This window comes from Gorilla gorilla, chromosome 5 (assembly GCF_029281585.2).
Source record: "Gorilla gorilla gorilla isolate KB3781 chromosome 5, NHGRI_mGorGor1-v2.1_pri, whole genome shotgun sequence".
NCBI classification, from domain to species: Eukaryota; Metazoa; Chordata; class Mammalia; order Primates; family Hominidae; genus Gorilla; species Gorilla gorilla.
The window spans coordinates 35,090,826-35,109,680 of record NC_073229.2 but is presented as its reverse complement, the minus strand read 5'-3'; the positions used below and the strand labels follow the sequence as shown (position 1 = coordinate 35,109,680).

General features: G+C 43.4%; 1 protein-coding gene across 3 annotated transcripts in view; it reads right to left on the bottom strand.

Annotated features, from left to right (window-relative positions):
* The window catches only part of CAP2 (cyclase associated actin cytoskeleton regulatory protein 2), a 163,133-nt gene extending 145,497 nt beyond the window's left edge, over positions 1 to 17,636 (bottom strand). For 2 of the 3 annotated variants that reach the window (XM_031012313.3, XM_055390676.2), the window contains exon 1: positions 17,094 to 17,357. The gene's annotated coding sequence lies outside the window, so the exon portion shown is untranslated. Of the gene's footprint in view, positions 1 to 17,093 lie in introns of all 3 variants that reach the window. The other variant, XM_004043309.5, reaches the window with a different exon arrangement.
* Positions 17,637 to 18,855: the final 1,219 nt, after the last annotated feature.

The window sequence follows — 18,855 nt, the reverse complement described above, 5'->3', positions numbered from 1 at the left end:
GCGGATCACGAGGTCAGGAGATCAAGACCATCCTGGCTAACACAGTGAAACCCCATCTCTACTAAAAAAATACAAAAAAGTTGGCCAGGTGTAGTGGTGGTCGCCTGTAGTCCCAGCTACTCAGGAGGTTGAGGCAGGAAAATGGCGTGAACCTGGGAGGCAGAGCTTGCAGTGAGCCGAGATCATGCCACTGCACTCCAGCCTGGGCGACACAGTGAGACTCCGTCTCAAAAAAAAAAAAAACATTAAATCTGAGTAACTTTGCTGTTCTCATCTCCCAACGGTCAGAAGTGGTGGTGAAACCTACCCAGAGACTGCTCCAAGTGGCCATACTCCCCACTCCTGGAACTAGTTGTACAGGCCAAGGCAGGTGAGAGAATAAAACATTGATTCTCACCACTCTTTTTCGTCTGTGTAAGAATCACTGGGGGAGAGGTGAGGCTTCTTAAATGCAGGCTCCTGGGCCCCACTCTCAGCAATACTGATGTAGTAGTTCTGGGTATTCCCAGGAATCTGCCTTTTTAAGAAGCACTCTTCAGAGTACAAGGGCCCACACTTTGAGAATTACTGTAACAGAGGTGTGCAGGAATGTGGTGGGAGCATGTGGGACAGGCAGCTCAAGAAAGGTAGACATGCAACTGAGCCCTGGGAAGTAGAGAGGCTACCAAAGTTATGATAAGACCAAATTAAGTCTCAAAGATGAGAGGATGGTATTCAGAAGAAGAAAAATAAGTAAAGGCATCCCACCACCTATGCCTCCATATGCAAAGGCATGGAAGCATGAATGACGAGTAAATATTGATGGAACATTCATTATGCGCCAGGAGCTACCTAACAGAGCATGAGGAACAAGGGACTGATGAGTAGTTAGAAGGGGTGGTAGTCAGGGCTGGGAGGGGAGTTGGGAATAAAGTGACAGCAGGTTGAAGAAGATCTAAGGGAAGTTTAGATTAGGCAAGATTTGAGAAAAGATTAAATGGTTGGAGGTTTGGAGGGAAAGGGAGAAGCTAGGATATCTTAGATGTTTTGCTTCAGGGAAGGTGGTGCCAATCAAAATAGAGATAGGGAGTGGAGGTGCCCAGGTCAGAGGAGTTCAGAGTTAGAGGATCTGCATTTGAAGTGCCTACAGTTGGCAGTTACAAGTAGGGACCTAAAGCTCAGGGGCCTTCTGGAAATATGTCGTAAGTATTATCTACCCAATAATAATACATGCCTCAGGATTCTTGGGAAGGTGAAAGGAGACCATGAAGTGAACTTTGCAACTACAAAGTGATGCCTACATGTCATTATTATAATCTCCCTCTGAATGGTCCACAGCACTCATCACTGCAATCTGTACCCAGTGAGTGCTCAATCCCTGAATTATCATGGCAAGTGTTACTACCTCCTCTATCTTCCAGACACAATGATGGTAACATCTCACACACCACACTTCCTCTTTTTTTGAGACAGAGCCTCACTCTGTCACCCAGGCTGGAGTGCAGTGGCGTGATCTCGGCTCACCACAACCTCCGCTTCCTGAGTGCAGGTGATTCTTCTGCCCCAGCCTCCCGAGTAGCTAGGATTATAGGTGCCTGCCACCACACCTGGTGAATTTTTGTATTTTTAGTAGAGATGGGGTTTCACCATGTTGGCCAGCTGGTCTCGAATGCCTGACCTCAGGTGACCCGCCTGCCTCAGCCTCCTAAAGTGCTGGGATTACAGGCATGAGCCACCACGCCCAGCCTCACACACCACACTTCTCAAACCAGGCCACAGAACAAGCACACTGCAAAATCACCGCAGACTGCAAGCAGGGGGATATCAAAAGCACCATGGACTGAAAGCATAAAAGAGGCTATCATTTCATAGGGCTGAGCGTGGTTGCTCACGCCTGTAATCCCAGCACTTGGGGAGGCCGAGGCTGGCGGATCACGAGGTCAGGAGATCGAGACCGTCCTGGCTAACATGGTGAAACCCTGTCTCTATTAAAAATACAAAAAATTAGCTGGGCATGGTGGCAGGCGCCTGTAGTCCCAGCTACTCGAGCTACTCGGGAGGCTGAGGCAGGAGAACGGCATGAACCCAGGAGGCGGAGCTTGCAGTGAGTAGAGATCGTGCCACTGCACTCCAGTGTGGGCGACAGAGTGAGACTCTGTCTCACAAAAAAAAAAAAAAGGAGGCTATCATTTCATATAGTCAGTTACTTCTCATGACTAGGAATGTTTTACTTATTAAATTCTGTCATTTCAATGTGAAGAATGCCTTGTCTCTCTGGAATGATGAGTGCTATGGTCCGGTTTGTTTGACCCCCTGCAAAACTTATGTTGAAATCTGATCCCCAGGTAGAGCCTAATGGGAGGTGGGAGGTGGAAGGTGTTTGGGTCATGGGGGCGGATCCCTCATGAATGGCTTGGTGCCATTCTCACAATAGTGAGTTCTTGCTCTGTTCGTTCCCAGGAGAGCTGGTTGTTAAAAAGAGGCTGGCATCCATTTGTGAGCTGTAGAGTGGCAAGGAAAAAATGAGCCTGCACCTCTCCTCTCCTCCTGCTTCTTCTCTCGCCATGTAATCTGCACATTCCAGCTTCCCTTCAACTCTTGCCACAAATGGAAGCAGCCTGAGGCCTTTACCAGAAACAGATGTTTCTTGTACAGCCTGCAGAACTGTCAGCCAAATAAACCTCTAATCTTTGTAAATTAGTCTCAGGTATCCTTTATAGCAATACTAATGGACTTAGATAACGAGTAATAAGGTTTGTTGAAATTCCTTGTAATCTCAAAATTTACCAGCATTCATTGTAATTATATGCAATTAAATAAAAGATTCAGCAACTCTCTTAAAAGAAAATGAAAAAAGAAAAGCCCTAAAGATCAGTTCTTAAGTGTTGGGCCAGTTTTATGAATAGAAATTACCAACAAATCCAAGTGTGATGGAATAGCCAGGTGATCAGTTTGGCCCAAGCATTCCTCCAGCCCCTTTTTGCTTCTTCATGTGTCTCTAGCTTCCTGGGTCTACTTTCACACTTGACTTTGATTTTTTTTTTTTTTTTTTTTTTTTTTTTGAGACTGAGTCTTGCTCTGTCACCCAGGCTGGAGTGCAGTGGCAGGATCTCAGCTGACTGCAACCTCCACCTCCCAGGTTCAAGGGATTCTCCTGCTTCAGCCTCCTGAGTCGCTGGGATTACAGGCGTGCATCACCACACCCAGCTAAATTTTTATATTTTTTGGTAAAGACGGGGTTTCACCATGTTGGCCAGGTTGGTCTTGAACTCCTGACCTCAAGTGATCCACCTGCCTTGGCCTCCAAAAGTGCTGGGATTACAGGCGTGAGGCAATGCGCCTGGCCATTTTTTTTTTTTTTCAAGACAGGTTCTCACTCAGCTGCCCAGGCTGGAGTGCAGTGGCACAATCATAGCTCACTGCAACCTTGAGCTTCTGGGCTCAAGCGATCCTCCTGACTCGGTCTCCCGAAGTGCTGGGATTACAGACATGAGCCACCACACCCAGCTTCAATTTATTACTTCAACACAATCAATCAGGGGTTTCAACTCATGCTGTTGACCACTAAAAAACTACAGGTTCTTCCTTTTTTTGCTCTTTGAACCTGGGAGCCCAAAGTAAAAGGGGAAACAGAGAAAGTGGGTAAAGTGGAAAGAAAAGAATGGTGTGGAAGAAACAGAGGAGAAAAAGGAAACAAGAGAAAGCTTCAAAAAGTGGAAGGGGCTACCAGGGACACTCAAGAAGGAAGAAGCCCACTTCAGCCTCTCTCCAAACTGTGTTCAAAACACAAAAGGCAACTATCTGATTCCAAAAGACAAAACAATAGTACATGAATTGAGAAGAATCAAAATTGAAAAGGGAACCCATTTGGGAGTAAAATGCTGGTTTTTTCCTCATTTTTTTCTTCAGGGTCGACCTTAAATCAGAATTGGGTGGGGGTGCAGGTAGCAAACACTCCAACAGAAGCTCCTCTTTTTGACCAGAGGAACTGGAAAGGGGGACCTGGCTAATAGAAGAGTGTGAGGCAAGCCCAGGTTTTGGGTTTTGTTTGCATTTTTCTCTCCCAAGCGTGGCTGTAGTCACATAACTGTGTGGCAGAACAGTAAGCAGCAGCACAGGCACCTGAAGGTTTTTTTCTAAAGAAACCTGGGCCGGGCGAGGTTGCTCACACCTGTAATCCCAGCACTTTGGGAGGCCGAGGCAGGCACATCATGAAGTCAGGAGTTCCAGACCAACCTGACCAATATGGTGAAACCTCATCTCTACTAAAAATACAAAAATTAGCCAGGCGTGGTGGCATGGGCCTGTAATCCCATCTATGCAGGAGGCTGAGGCAGGAGAATTGCTTGAATCCAGGAGGCGGAGGTTGCAGTGAGCCGAGATCGTGCCCTTGCACTCCAGCCTGGGCGACAGAGTGAGACTGCCTCAAAAAAAAAAAAAAAAGAAATCTGGGCTTACTGACAGAAAAGTAGGGGAACAGGGGACCTCGTGGTCCACAGAGTATGGGGAGAATTCCTGGTATTTTATTCCTCTCGCTACTTTGTCCTGAGGATGGCCCCAAGCCTTGGAGAACTCTACAGCAGCATAAGCACCTTAAACTTTAAAAGAAATCTAGTCTTTCCAGAAGAACAGGAAAAAAGGATCTTGGGGTAGAGGTGTGTGGCGAGAATCCCAGAGAGACGAGAGCTAAAGAAGAGGATGCCCTGGCTCTGTGTATGAACCAGCACAAGTCCCTGAGCTGTGTATGTGTGGGACGGTCCCAAAGGCTTTGCAAACTGAAGTAGATATAAACCACTGCTCAGGCTGGGCGCCGTCGCTCAAACCTGTAATCCCAGCACTTTCAGAGGCTGGGGTAGGGAGATCACTTGAGCCCAGGAGTTCACGACCAGCCTGGGCAACATAGGTAGACCCCGCCTCTACAAAAAACTTAAAAATTAGCTGAGTGTGGTGGCCTGAGCCTATAGTCCCAGCTACTTGGGAAGCTGAGACAGGAGGATCGCTTGAGCCCAGGAGGTCGAGGCTGTAGTGAGCCAAGATTGTGCCACTGCCTTCCAGCCTGAGTGACAGAGTGAGACCCTGTTTCAAAAAAACAAAACATTATGCTTTTGTGCTTTAAATAAAAATAAAAATAATAAATAAACAAAACAAAAGAAGAAATCATGACCAAAAACTTCCAAACTTGGTGAAAGCTACACATTTACAGATCCAAATAGAGTAGTTGCCCTTTGCCCAGTTTCACTTTCTGTAGTTTCAGTTACCCATGGTCAACAATGGTCCAAATATAGGTGAGCACAGTACAATAAGATATTTTGAGAGAGAGAGAGAGACTCCACATTCACATAACCTTTATTATGGTATATTGCAATGAAGTTCTAGTTTATTATTAGTTATTATTGTTAATCTCTTACTATGCCTAATTTATACATTAAACTTTTTTAAATTTTGAGATGGGGTCTCACTCTGTCGCCCAGGCTGGAATGCAGTGGTGCAATCTCAGCTCACTGCAAACTTTGCCTCCCGGGTTCACGCGATTCTCCTGCCTCAGCCTCCCGAGTGGCTGGGATTAACAAGCGTCTATACCACACCTGGCTAATTTTTGTATTTTTAGTAGAGTTGGGGTTTCACCATGTTGGCCAGGCTGATCTCGAATCCTGACCTCAGGTGATCAACCCGCCTCGGCCTCCCAAAGTGCTGGGGTTATAGGCGTGCCCCACTACACCCGGCCTTATATATTAAACTTTATCACGGTAGGTATGTATAGGAAAAAACGTGGTCTATGTAGGATTTGGTACTATCCATGCTTTCAGGCATCAAAAGGGGGTCTTAGAACGTATCCCCCATGGATAAGGGGGGAATACTGTAGTGCTGTCTGTCTGTTATACATATACACTCATACAATACCTTCTGGTGAGTGCCTCCAAAGAGGAGAACAATAACGATGAATAAAGTAAAGATATAACTGCCTACAAAGAAATAAATAAAATGTAATGGCTGTTATCCTCTTTTGAGAGGTGTCATAAGTACTTAGAATTTTAATTTTTTTTTTTTTTTTTTTTTTTGAGATGGAGTCTCACACTGTCACCCAGGCTGGAGCGCAGTGGCGCGATCTTGGCTCACTGCAACCTCCACCTCCCAGGTTCAAGCAATTCTCCTGCCTCAGCCTCCCAAGTAACTGGGATTACAGGTGCGTGCCACCAAGTCCAGCTAAATTTTTTTTTTTTTTTGAGATGGAGTCTTGCTCTGTCACCCAGGCTGGAGTGCAGTGGCGCCATCTGGGCTCACTGCAAGCTCCGCCTCCCGGGTTCACACCATTCTCCTGCCTCAGCCTCCCGAGTAGCTGGGACTACAGGCACTCGCCACCACACCTGGCTATTTTTTTGTATTTTCAGTAGAGACAGGGTTTCACCATGTTAGCCAGGATGGTCTCCATCTCCTGACCTCGTGATCCACCCGCCTTGGCCTCCCAAAGTGCTGGGATTACAGGCATGAGCCACCGCACCCAGCCATTTTTTGTATTTTTAATAGAGATAGAGTTTCACTATGTTGGCCAGGCTGGTCTCGAACGCCTGACCTTGTGATCCACCCACCTCGGCCTCTCAAAGTGGTGGGGATTACAGGCGTGAGCCACCATGCCCGGCCAAAACCTTTAATTCTTAAATGTCTTCCTTAGGGAAATCCAGTAAAACAAGGAGTCACTAGAACTATGTCAATTAATGAATTGGTTCATTTACCAATACTGAGCTAGAAAGGTTTTGCCACAATTACTGACCCTTGGTTTTTGGTCAGAAAATAGCAGCAGGGTGAGCTACAACAGGAGTCTTCAATTTTTTTACTTGTATATACCCTAAAAGAATTTTGTAAAAGCCTCTTGCACATTTTTAGATTGGCCTATAGAAACTGTCACCAAAATGTGAATAGTTGCAAAGAATGTAAATTCCAACTCTGTGTAAATATGGCCATATAAAACTATCTTATATGTCCAGTGAAATTCATTCTTACTCATTTTAAAAGAATACTGGAACAGGCTGGTCTTTAATAGTCACAAATTTTGCATAATTCCATTTTCTCCTTGAACTTATATTTCCATGCTTCTTGCCCTACAGAAGTTTATCCTAATTTTACATATTTTATGCTTTAGCCTATTTTACTCATTAACCTACCATACTTTTCTGCATCAAAAACATTATTTAAATTTAAATTCTAATTCAATGGCCAAAATATTTTTTAAAAAAAGCTATTCTGATACCATTGTTACTATTAGTAGGATGTGACTTAGAAAACAACACAAATATTACAAATTTTGACAAATAATTACTAAAAGTAAATAAAAAGCAACTTTATTGGAAATCTCTCTCTTTTGAACACTTTTACTTTCCATTACTTTATGGATATGTGGATGTGTATACTTATTAAAATGAGTCAAGGTGGCTGGGCGCAGTGGCTCACGCCAGTAATCCCAGCACTTTGGGAGGCCAAGGCAGGCGGATCACCTGAGGTCAGGAGTTTGAGACCAGCCTGGCCAACATGGTAAAACCCCATCTCTACTAAAAGTACAAAAAATTAGCCGGGCATGGTGGCTCGCGCCCGTAGTCCCAGCTAGCCAGGAGGCTGATGCATGAGAATCACTTAAACCCAGGAGGCAGAGGTTGCAGTGAGCCAAGATCGTGCCACTGCACTCCAGCCTGGGTGACAGAGCAAGACTCCATCTCAATAAAAAATAATAATAATAAAATAAAAATAAATAAAATGGGTCAATGTTGAGCATCAATTTAATTCTTATTTTTTGTTTTTATCAATGTAATGCTGGGAAACATAATGAGGAGATGGCAATGGGAGGAATTTTGTTATAGAAATGTCACTTAATTTTTTGAACTCCAACATCACATGGTAGTGAAATATCAAAACTTATTTTAATTGTCAGTGTAAAGAAAAATTGAGAAGACAAATTTCATGAGTACCCTAATACTTATTCATCTGGGTCATCTCAGTCATTCACTGTGTTTGACTAAGCTATTTTACAACCCTGCAGAGATATAAGTTAACTTGCAAAAAACTGATAGTAAAGCAAGTCATACAGACATGCAAATAAACTTTATGCTGTAGAAGTCCAATCACCTTCCCTCTCCCATTGTGGAAGAAGCCAGTTTTACATGTATTAAGCAAATTCATTCCAGCATTCTTATAAATGATCTCCTTTGAACTGACTGCAAAACCTTTCTGGCTCTCTCATTTTTTAAATAAGTTTGAAAATGTCTATTTTTTATTTGTATGAGAGTCAAAATTTCATTCTCTTTTAGAGTTTATCCTTTAATATCAGTTTACTATTTGATTAGACTGGCCTTCACTTTTTGTTTTTTAAGATAGATTTAGAAAACACATGATTTGCAAAAGGGTCTCTGCTCAGGCATTAGAGTCATTTGCTTTCTCACCCCTGAAACGAAATTTATATTCAGAAATTTCCCCCTTTTTTGTCCTCCCCATCCCCTAGAGTTTTACATCCTTGGGCAAAGCAATTTACTAAAATGGGTTAGACATAAACCGTTTAGTAAAATGGATTAGGAAAATGGGGTAGACATACGCTTTTCACAAGGAAAGCGAGAGGAAGGTGATTATGGAAAAGCAGATGGGAAAGAGAACTTGCGTCTCCATTACAGGTCCATTCTCATCAAGATTAGTCTTAGGAAAAAGCACATATGGAAGAGGAGGATTTGGACCTTTATATTCTCAAAGCACCTGTGCACATGTACCTTTGGCAAACCTTTGCATATAGTAAATGCACACAGTTTAAAGATTACTGAACCAAAATAAGAAGCATAAAAATGAGTTCCATCTCCAATTATATATTATATAGAGACTCACACTATTAACAAGCCTCTTTTTAAAATTTTCAGTTACTGAAGACTTTCAATTGATAATTGTCCACCTTCCATTCAGAAAGAGGCATTGAGGGGAGTGAATTCCTAAGGAAGAGAGAGGCTGTTCTGAAGCAAGATGGAAGGAGGGGGAGTGAAGGGTTGTCTACAGTGAGAACTTTGAACACAGAGAGGAGTACTAAGAAACAGAGAAGAAATTCAAATGGAGGAGAAATAAAAATGTAAACTTAAAAAAAATTACCTAAATAATTGTGGATCTGCATTGTACCCTGAAAATCTCTAGCCACAGCTTCTAGCATGACTGCCAAGAGAAAGACTATCTGCATTTAGCCTACCTCATGTCAAGTAACCAATTAGTTGAAACTGTCCATCAATCAACCTAACTCATTAGGCCAGACATTTGGTTTTCCTGCCACTGGAGAGGGGTGAGTAGCAATACCAGGACAGTATACATTCGATGGAAAGATCACACTTATATCATATTGATCTATCACTTGCACAGTTTGGGTAATACACAGGTTACTATGTTAGTTTCTTTCAGGCTGCTGTAACAAAACACCACAGACTGGATAGCTTATAAACAATAGAAATTTATTTCTCACAGTTCTGGAGGTTGGGAAGTCCAAGATCAATGCAGATCAAGGCCCACTTTCTGGCTCATAGATGGCACTTTCTTGCTGTGTCCTTACTTGGCAAAAGGAGCAAAGGGTCTCCCTTGGTTCTCTTTCATAAGGGCACTAATCCATTCATGAGTGCTCTACCCCATGACCTATTCACCTCCCAAGGCCTTCCACTCCTAATACCATCACAATGGCAGTGAGGATTTCAACATAAGAATTTTGGGAGGACATAAACATTCAGACCACAGCAGCTTCGAAGCTAAGATTACAAATGGATGCCTCCAACTCCAGTATATCACACTATAACCAGACTGAACTATGCATCCACCACTTGGAAGCCTATTTTACCTGGTTCTGAAAAATCTGATCATCTCATTTTCTTAGTGTGGTCCAATTTAACTGTTCTTGTTGCCTTAGGATAAAATAATTCATTTTCATAAGAATCCAGTCATTCTTTTTTTTTTTTTTGAGATGGAGTCTCACTCTGTTGCCCAGGCTGGAATGCAATGGCGTGATCTCGGCTCACTGCAAGCTCTGCCTCCTGGGTTCACACCATTCTCCTGCCTCAGCCTCCCGAGTAGCTGGGACTACAGGCACCTGCCACCACGCCTGGCTAATTTTTTTTGTATTTTTAGTAGAGACGGGGTTTCACCATGTTAGCTAGGATGGTCTCGATCTCCTGACCTTGTGATCTGCCCGCCTCAGCCTCCCAAAGTGCTGGGATTAGAGGCATGAGCCACTGTGCCCGGCCAAGAATCCAGTGATTCTTCTCTGACTAAAACTAAATAGAAACAAAGTAGGAAATGATGACAATCATCCGAATAGATCCTTTGAGACTTATGTTTACAGCTTAAGTGTCATCTTCTATTCATTCTATCTTCCTTCACTGATCTTCATTTTTGCATCCCCAGATGCTAGGGATATAGCAGTCACTCAACATAGGGGAGTAAGTCAACCAATGGATCCCAGAATTTCTCTGGATTTCCAAATGGAATGATGCAAAGTAACAGAGGTTATTTTCTCATTAAACTGTGCACAATATTAGGACAACAAAGCTGTCTATGTACTACAGGTCTGTTGTGTGTGTGTGTGTGTGTGTGTGTGTGTGTGTGTGTGTGTGTGTGTGTGTGTGTTTTGAGATGGAGTCTCACTCTGTTGCCCACACTGGAATGCAGTGGCATGATCTTGGCTCACTGCAACCTCCGCCTCCCGGGTTCAAGCGATTCTCCTGCCTCAGCCTCCCAAGTAGCTGGGACTACAGGCACGTGCCACCATGCCCAGCTAATTTTTTTTTTTTTTTTGTATTTTTAATAGAGATGGGGTTTCACCGTGTTAGCCAGCATGGTCTCAATCTCCTGACATTGTGATCACCCGCCTTGGCCTCCCAAAGTGCTGGGATTAGAGGCGTGAGCCACCATGCCCGGCCACTACAGGTCTGTCTTTGGTGTCTCCAGCATCTAACTTCTCCAGGAACCATCTTCCTCTTCAGAACTGCCATTTAGGTTACCTCCCTTCTATGTTCAGCCTCTTGGAACCCTCCTTCAGCCTCTCAGAATACCTCTTCCCATCAAAACAAAAGATTTTAGATCAGACTTCTATATTGCAGAATGGCCTTTACATTCTGAAAAGCTGAGGGCTAACAGGAACATCAAAGGTCATTTACTTCCTCCATGTATCAGGTAAATGTGAAATTTTAAGAATTAGGGGCTAGTGCACCTTCTGCAGGTGGCTAAGTGTTCAATGAGAAGCCAGGATTATTAGATGCCTAATTAACTAGACAGGGCAGATGAAGACCTCATTCATAATAGTCATAATTTCTTCTTCTGGTTTCAGACAATGTCCTATGTCCCTTTCTGCATAGGGCTGTATACTGAAAGGGAAACAATCCCTTCACATAATTTCTCAGTGAAAGAAGCCATTATTTTCCTAAAGTGGGAAAAGTGTCTACTAAAGACAGAAACAAAACAAGATGGAATTCCCCTGGATATAAAAGCTCATGTAGGCCGGGTGTGGTGGCTCATCCCTATAATCCCAGCACTTTGGGAGACCGAGGCAGGTGCATTACCTGAGGTCAGGAGTTCAAGACCAGCCTGGCCAACATGACAAAACCCTGTCTCTACTAAAAATATAAAAATTAGCTGGGTGGGGTGGCACGCGCCTGTAATCCCAGCACTGGGAAGGCTGAGGCACGAAAATCACTTGAACCTGGGAGGCGGAGGTTGCAGCGAGCTGAGATGGTGCCACTGCACTCCAGCCTGGGTGACAGAGCGAGACTCTGTCTCAAAAACAAACAAACAAAGCTCATGTAGCAAAAGGACAAATATTGTATAAGGTACTTAGAATAGGCACATTCAGGGACAGAAAGTAGAATGGTGGTTGCCATGGATTGTGGAAGAGGAGAATCCAGAGTTATATTTAGTGGGTACAAAGTTTCAGTTTCAGATGATGAAAAAGTTCTGGAGATGGACAATAGTAATGGTTGCACAACAGTGAGAATGAGCTTAATGCCACTGAATAGTATGCTTAAAAATGTTTAAAATTGGACTGGGCACGGTGGCTCACGCATGTAATTCCAGCACTTTGGGAGGCTGAGGCGGGCAGATCATGAGGTCAGGAGATTGAGACCATCCTGACTAAAATGGTGAAATCCCGTCTCTACCAAAAATACAAAAAATTAGCTGGGCGTGGTGGTGGGCACCTGTAGTCCCAGCTACTTGGGAGGCTGAGGCAGGAGAATGGCCTGAACCCAGGAGGCAGAGCTTGCAGTGAGAGGAGATCGTGCCACTGCACTCCAGCCTGGGCGACAGAGCAAGACTCTGTCTCAAAAAAAAAAAAAAAAAAAAAGTTTAAAATCGTAAATTTTATATATATCTTAAAATAGTAAAAGTAATTTTAAAATTCCTCATAATGGTTTGTTCTGACTTTAAGGTGCTTTCCCCCTTCTAAGTTCAAGGAGAAATATCCTGAATGAATGGCAAAAGCTCACTGCCTAAGTCAACGACAGATCTAGATCTGCCCAAGGCTCATTGTTATCAGACTTACCTAACTAAATCACATCGGAAATACTAGACCACCCAGCAGGATATACAATACGAGGCAACTTTTAATGAGGTTTAGTAACCATTCATGTACTTTGATTAAAGTAATGTTCCTTTGATGTAATAATAAAGTTGTCCTCCCTCTCATCCTAAACCCAGGTGATATAAGGAGATGAAGATGTCTGTGAGTGACCGGGTTAAAAGGCTCTGCTGCGAAACTGAGTTGTGAAATTTTAGATTTTCCACACTTCTTAAAACGTTGGGAAATACTTTTACAACTAGAATGTAAATAGGATGAGAAGTCAGAATGTCAGATCTAATCATTTTATCTTGCTTTGGGGAAATGAGTAAGTGGTTACATGCCATCAATGTGTAAGTCAAAGGAGAATCAGGTTTTCTTTTTTTTTTTTTCCATTAAAATACATGGCACATTCACAGTGAAGAACTCTTGCACATGTGTGCCAAGACACATGGAAAAAAAAGTCTTCAAAGCAGCATTCTTTGTAATAGCAAAACATGGGAACCAACCCAAATGCCTGTCAACGAGAATGGTGAAATAAATCATGGAATATTTGCCAAGAAATATTACATACCTACATGCAACAACGTGGGTAATTCTTTTTTTTTTTTTTTTTTGATATGGAGTCTTGCTCTGTCGCCCAGGCTGGAGTGCAGTGGCGCGATCTCGGCTCACTGCAAGCCCCGCCTCCCGGGTTCACGCCATTCTCCTGCCTCAGCCTCCCGAGTAGCTGGGACTACAGGCGCCCGCCACCACGCCCAGCTAATTTTTTGTATTTTTTAGTAGAGATGGGGTTTCACCACGTTAGCCAGGATGGTCTCGATCTCCTGACCTCGTGATGCGCCCGCCTCAGCCTCCCAAAATGTTGGGATTACAGGCGTGAGCCACCACACCCGGCCCAATGTGGGTAATTCTTAGTGACCTAATGTTGAATTTTAAGAATGCAAGATTAGGCTGGGTGCGGTGGCTCAGGCCTGTAATCCCAGTACTTTGGGAGGCCGAGAAGGGCAAATTACCTGAGGTCAGGAGTTTGAGACCAGCCTGGGCAACATGGTGAAACCCCTTCTCTACTAAAAATGCAAAAATTAGCCAGGCATGGTGGCCCGTGCCTGTAATCCCAGCTACTCAGGAGGCTGAGGCGGGAGCATCTCTTGAACCTGAGAGGCGGAGGTTGTACTAAGCTGAGATTGTGCCACTCCATCCCAGCCTGGGCGACAGAGACAGACTCCATCTCAAAAGAGAATGCGAGATTATAAATACCTTTTTTCATAAATCAAAAAACAAACCTAAACACTATTGTTTTGGAATACATACACATGTGATAAAACTGTTTTACAATAAACCAGGGAATGATTAACACAAAATTCAGGGTTGGGAGGGACATGAGAGCAGGCACAGAGGAAAAACACAAAGATGCAACTGGATGCTAACAATCTAGTACTTTTTCCCCTAGTTTGCTGTTTATTTTCTTTAACAATTTTATTGAGATGTAATTCACATACCACACAATTCACCCATTAAAGGTGTACAACTCAATGGTTTTTAGTGTATTCACAGATACGTGCGACTATCACTACAGTCGATTAGAGGATATTTTCATGTTTCAACTCAAAAAGAAACCCTGTGACCTTTATCTATCACTTCCCTACCCAACCCACCTCCAGCCCCTTCAGCCCTAAGCAACAAAAAATCTACTTTCTAGCTCTATACATTTCCTTGGTCTGGACATTTTCAAATGAATAGATCATACAGTATGTGATATTTTGACTGGCTTCTTTCACTTAGCATAATGTTTTCAAGATTCATCCATGTTGTAGCATGTATCAGTACTCCACTCCTTTTTATGGTCAAATAATATCTCGCTGTATGGATATACCACCTTTTATTTATCCACTCATCAACTGATAGTCATTTGGTTTGTTTCCACCTCTTGGTTATTATAAATGGTGTTGCTGTCAACATCTGTGTACAGGTTTTTTTGTGAGCATATGTTTTAATTTCTCTTGGACATATATTTACAATGGAATTGCTAGGTCATATGGTAACTTTATGTTTAATTTGAAGAACTGCCAAACTTTTCCAAAGTGAGGGCACCATCTTATATTCCCATCAGCGGTGTACAAAGGTTCCAATTCCTCCACATCCTCACCAGTATTTGTTATTATCTGACTTTTTGATTATAGCCATGCTAGTGAGTATAAAGTGGTATCCCATCGTGGTTTTGATTTGCATTTCTCTGATGAATAATGATGTTGAGTATCTTTTCATGGGTTTATTGGCCATTTGTATATCTTCTTTGGAGATAGCTATTCAGATCCTTTGCCCATTTTTAAATTGGATTATTTTTCTTTTTATTATTGAGTTGTAAGAACTCTTTATATGCTGTGGATACAAGTCCCTTATCAGATACATGATTCCTAAATATTTCCTCCCATTCTATGAGCTATCTTTTCACAACTATCTAGTTCTTAAGCCCTAGTTTATAAACCTAGTGATGGGTTCACAGGTGTTCAGTTGAATATAATGTTCATAACTCACCTAGACTTAGCATATTATTTTTACATATAAAATGTTACATAATAAATTAAAAACAAAACAAAACCTCATGCATAAAGATGTTAGGAAATATTCAAAACAAAACAAAACTCCATAATGCTCAAAATAAGTTAATGCTTTTCTGGAGGGTATTTAACTTAACTGCCAAGGTATAACAGGCACTCAAGAGAATGTGGCCCATTAATCCTTTCAATAGGCTCCTCTCCAGATTCTAGCACAGAATCAATCAGTGGGAGTAGCAAACTACTACTAGAAGGACAAATCCATTCCCTTCTCTCTTACTTTTGTGTTTTCTGCTCCTGCCTCAAGCTAAGAATAGTTTTTACATTTTTTAATGCCTGGAAAAAAACAGAAGAATATTTTGTTACTGGTGAAAAGTTCAAGGTTCAATGTCTGTAAATAAAGTAAAACACAAACATACCATTCCTTTAGGTATTGTCTTTAGCTGCTTTCAAACTATAACCGTGGAACTGAGTAGTTGCTAAGGAGACCATATGGCCTGCAAAACCTACATGTTTACTATCTAGCTCTTAACTCAAAGGTTTACCAAACCCTACCCTGTATCAACAAATTAAATTACTTCTCACATTAACGATGGGGAACAAAAGCTTACTTCCTACTAGCAAAGACCACCTTGATAATCACCTTCCTGATTTCTCATAGTCAACTTCTTTTTCTCTTTATCCTTAAGAAGTATTTATATGACACTTTGATTGTAATGTTATTAAGAATTTTTTAAATTTTGGGATTCATGGAGAAGTCGCCTTTCCTTGCAAAATATGCAGTATATTCAAGAAGTCATGCTCCATCTACACTTAAGGTACTGAATTAACTATTTCACACACTTTTATTGTCTATCCATTACATGCTGTGAGCCAAATACTGTTTGGTGCTGTAGGAACTACCAAACAACCCATCCTTGCTTTCAAGAGGCTTGCAGTCTAATTAGACTCTAGTAACTATAAATCCAATTCTCTAAAGTTCACTCTACCGTTGTAATTTTACACTAAGTGGGCTTAGATAGTTTACCAAGAATTCTAAGGAACATTGCTTAAATGAAATCTACAGAAGCCGTAAGGAAATAGGAGTACTCAGTAAACTACAGTGCTCAAGTCCCAGAAGCTTCTGCATTTCCATAACTATAAAACCAAAGGTCCTAGATGTTTTTACCAAGTGTTCATCTCCACTCTGGCTGTTTGGACCTAGTGCCGGTTCAATTTCCTAAATGCAGTCACCCATACATACTCATTTTTAAGAATGCATCCATTCAAATATTGCTACAACTTGCAGCGAACACCACTCTGATGAGAATAAAGAAAAGGCCATCTGCAGGTTGATTTTTGGCCCTAAAAGTGATGATAGGGCGGCTACTTCCACGAACACCCCTCTACCCAAAGCAGTCAGAGAGCCAGCGGCGGGTGCCGTTTTTCCGAGCCGTTCCTCCAGTCTCAGTTGCCTCTGCATTTTTTAGAAGTGACTCATCGCCTCAAGTCAGGTTCTGCAGAGGGGAAGCCAGGTCTGTTTCTTTCCAGCACTTTCTGATCGAGGTGGCTCTGGTCAGAGCCGGCGCAATGACTCCCACCCCCACCCCCCTGGAAGACTCACAGCCCGGTGGACGAGACCCCCAAAGTTAGAGCGGCCGGGCGGGCGGCGGCGCTGGGGTGGGGAGGCCGCGGCCGCCCGCCAACCCCGGGCAGCTCCTGCCCGCACCCCGCCTTCGGAGCGGCCAGGACGCCGGAGCTGGGGAGGCGGGGGCAGGGCGCGCCGCTCCGCTGACCCAGATAGGAGTCCGCCCGCGCCCGCGCCCCGCGCCCGGGGTCGCCGCGCCCCGGCCCCCGCGCCCGCGCCGCCTTTATTCCCCTCGCGCTGCCGCCACAGCCGCCGCGTCCCGGCCGCTTCCCTACCCCACCCATCGGGCGCAAGTTGCCAGCGCCCGCCGCCAGGCGCCCCCCGCACCTGCACCCCGACCCCTCCCCGCCTCGCCGGGCCCCGACCGCTGCAGGATTACCTGCTTCGCTGCCCTGGGGTCCCGTCCTCGGCAATGCAAATCCGTGGTCGGCCACTCGTACCCTCCTCCCGCGGCCCTCCCCTTCTCCTCCCCTCTCCCTCCTCCCAGCTGAATAGGAGCCGGTGTCAGTCACGCTGCTCCAGGAGAGAGTCGCCGGCAGCTTCCGGAGCTCCAAATACAGACGAGCTGAGGGGGGAGAGGGAGAGCAAAGCCACGCGGGTGGGGAGTGGAAATAAAGGGGAGCAGAGAGGAGAAGGGGGTGGAGGAAAGGAGGGGCAGATGGGCCGTGGGAGAAAAGACAGGGATATGGGGAAGGCAGAGCCAGGGAACGCCAGCCTGCCTGCCAAGCCCCAGGCTATGCGAGAAATGGATTCAGTGCATGAGGCAGTATTGCAAAGAAGTCTGGAAAGATCCGGAGGCTCCTGGCTGAAGGAGGCACAGATAGGTTGGATCCCCGAAGATTTGTGCAGAGAAATGGGTAATGGATCCTTAGGAATCAAGAGACGGCATGTGTGTCCCCAGACCCAACATGAGGATAAAGGCTCTGGGAGGAGAAGGAGCTAGACAGCTAATGCTTTAGCGAGGCATCAAGACTGAGTGCACTCATAGTGCGTGTGATGACATTTTTAAAAAGTATTTTATAAACAGCAACTTTTAAAATGTCCTGATTATTTAAAAATTAAAGTAACCAAACCCACTCGGCTTCTTAAGATGTGCAGCATATTTGTGGCCACTTCCCCTTTATATATTGATTATAATTGCAAAATTGGAGGCTTTTCTCTTAACGTCATTAGAAGGAAAGCATTGATTTTCAATTTTCATCAAAGTTTATTTCAGTCTAAAAAAGTGACTTGAAGCTCTTTATTGAATGAATGCCAGGAAAATAATTGCAGAGAAGAGAGAAAAAGAGGGGAAATGTAACTGATATCTTCTGAAAGTAAAATCTCCAAACAATAAATATGAGATGAATTTCTTAAAGGCCAATATTCTCTGTCGATGTTAAAATTGCACATAAGTTGGTTCTGTACATTATAAGGCTTATTCTGACCCCATAGGTCAGCACTTATACAAAGGTTATTCCAATTACACATTGCTCTCTGCTGACAGTAATGAGGTGCAGTGAGTCTTTGCTTCTCTTTGTCTGGAAAGAAGGGAAACAAAATGACATAAACATTGATCAATGAGTGCGTACATTGCATAAAGCCAGAGCCAGCACCCTCCCTATCCTGTGGATACCTTGCATATGGTGGGCATTCAATATGTTTGTATTAAATAATGAATGAATGGATGGATGGATGAAGTATGTATGCATTTAGAACATTTGTGTTCCAGAAATGCAGAAAAAATATATATCCATAAGAATCAATGTGTGCAGGATCACAGGGAAGTTCCAAGCATCCATTCATATGACTTTTTTTTAGCACTAACTTCAACAAACATTAGCAGAGTATTTCCTTAGCTAAATCTGTTTTTTATTGGAGTATAAAGTATTATGGAGTCTAAGAGTGGATGAGCCACAAATCCTGTCTTTAGGTTGATAATATAGTAGGAAGATGTGAAGAGTATAAAAATAACCACAGCTCTAGGAATGTCGTAAAAAATATTCTAAAAGAAGTATGAACAAATTTCCGTGGATGTTCAGAAGAAAGGAAGGTTGCTTCTAGACTGGGGATCAGAGAACACTTTCTGATGGACATGAAAGTTGAGTCTTCATGCGGAAATGAGACATTAAGAGTGGATTGTGGAGGAAAAACCCTCAAGA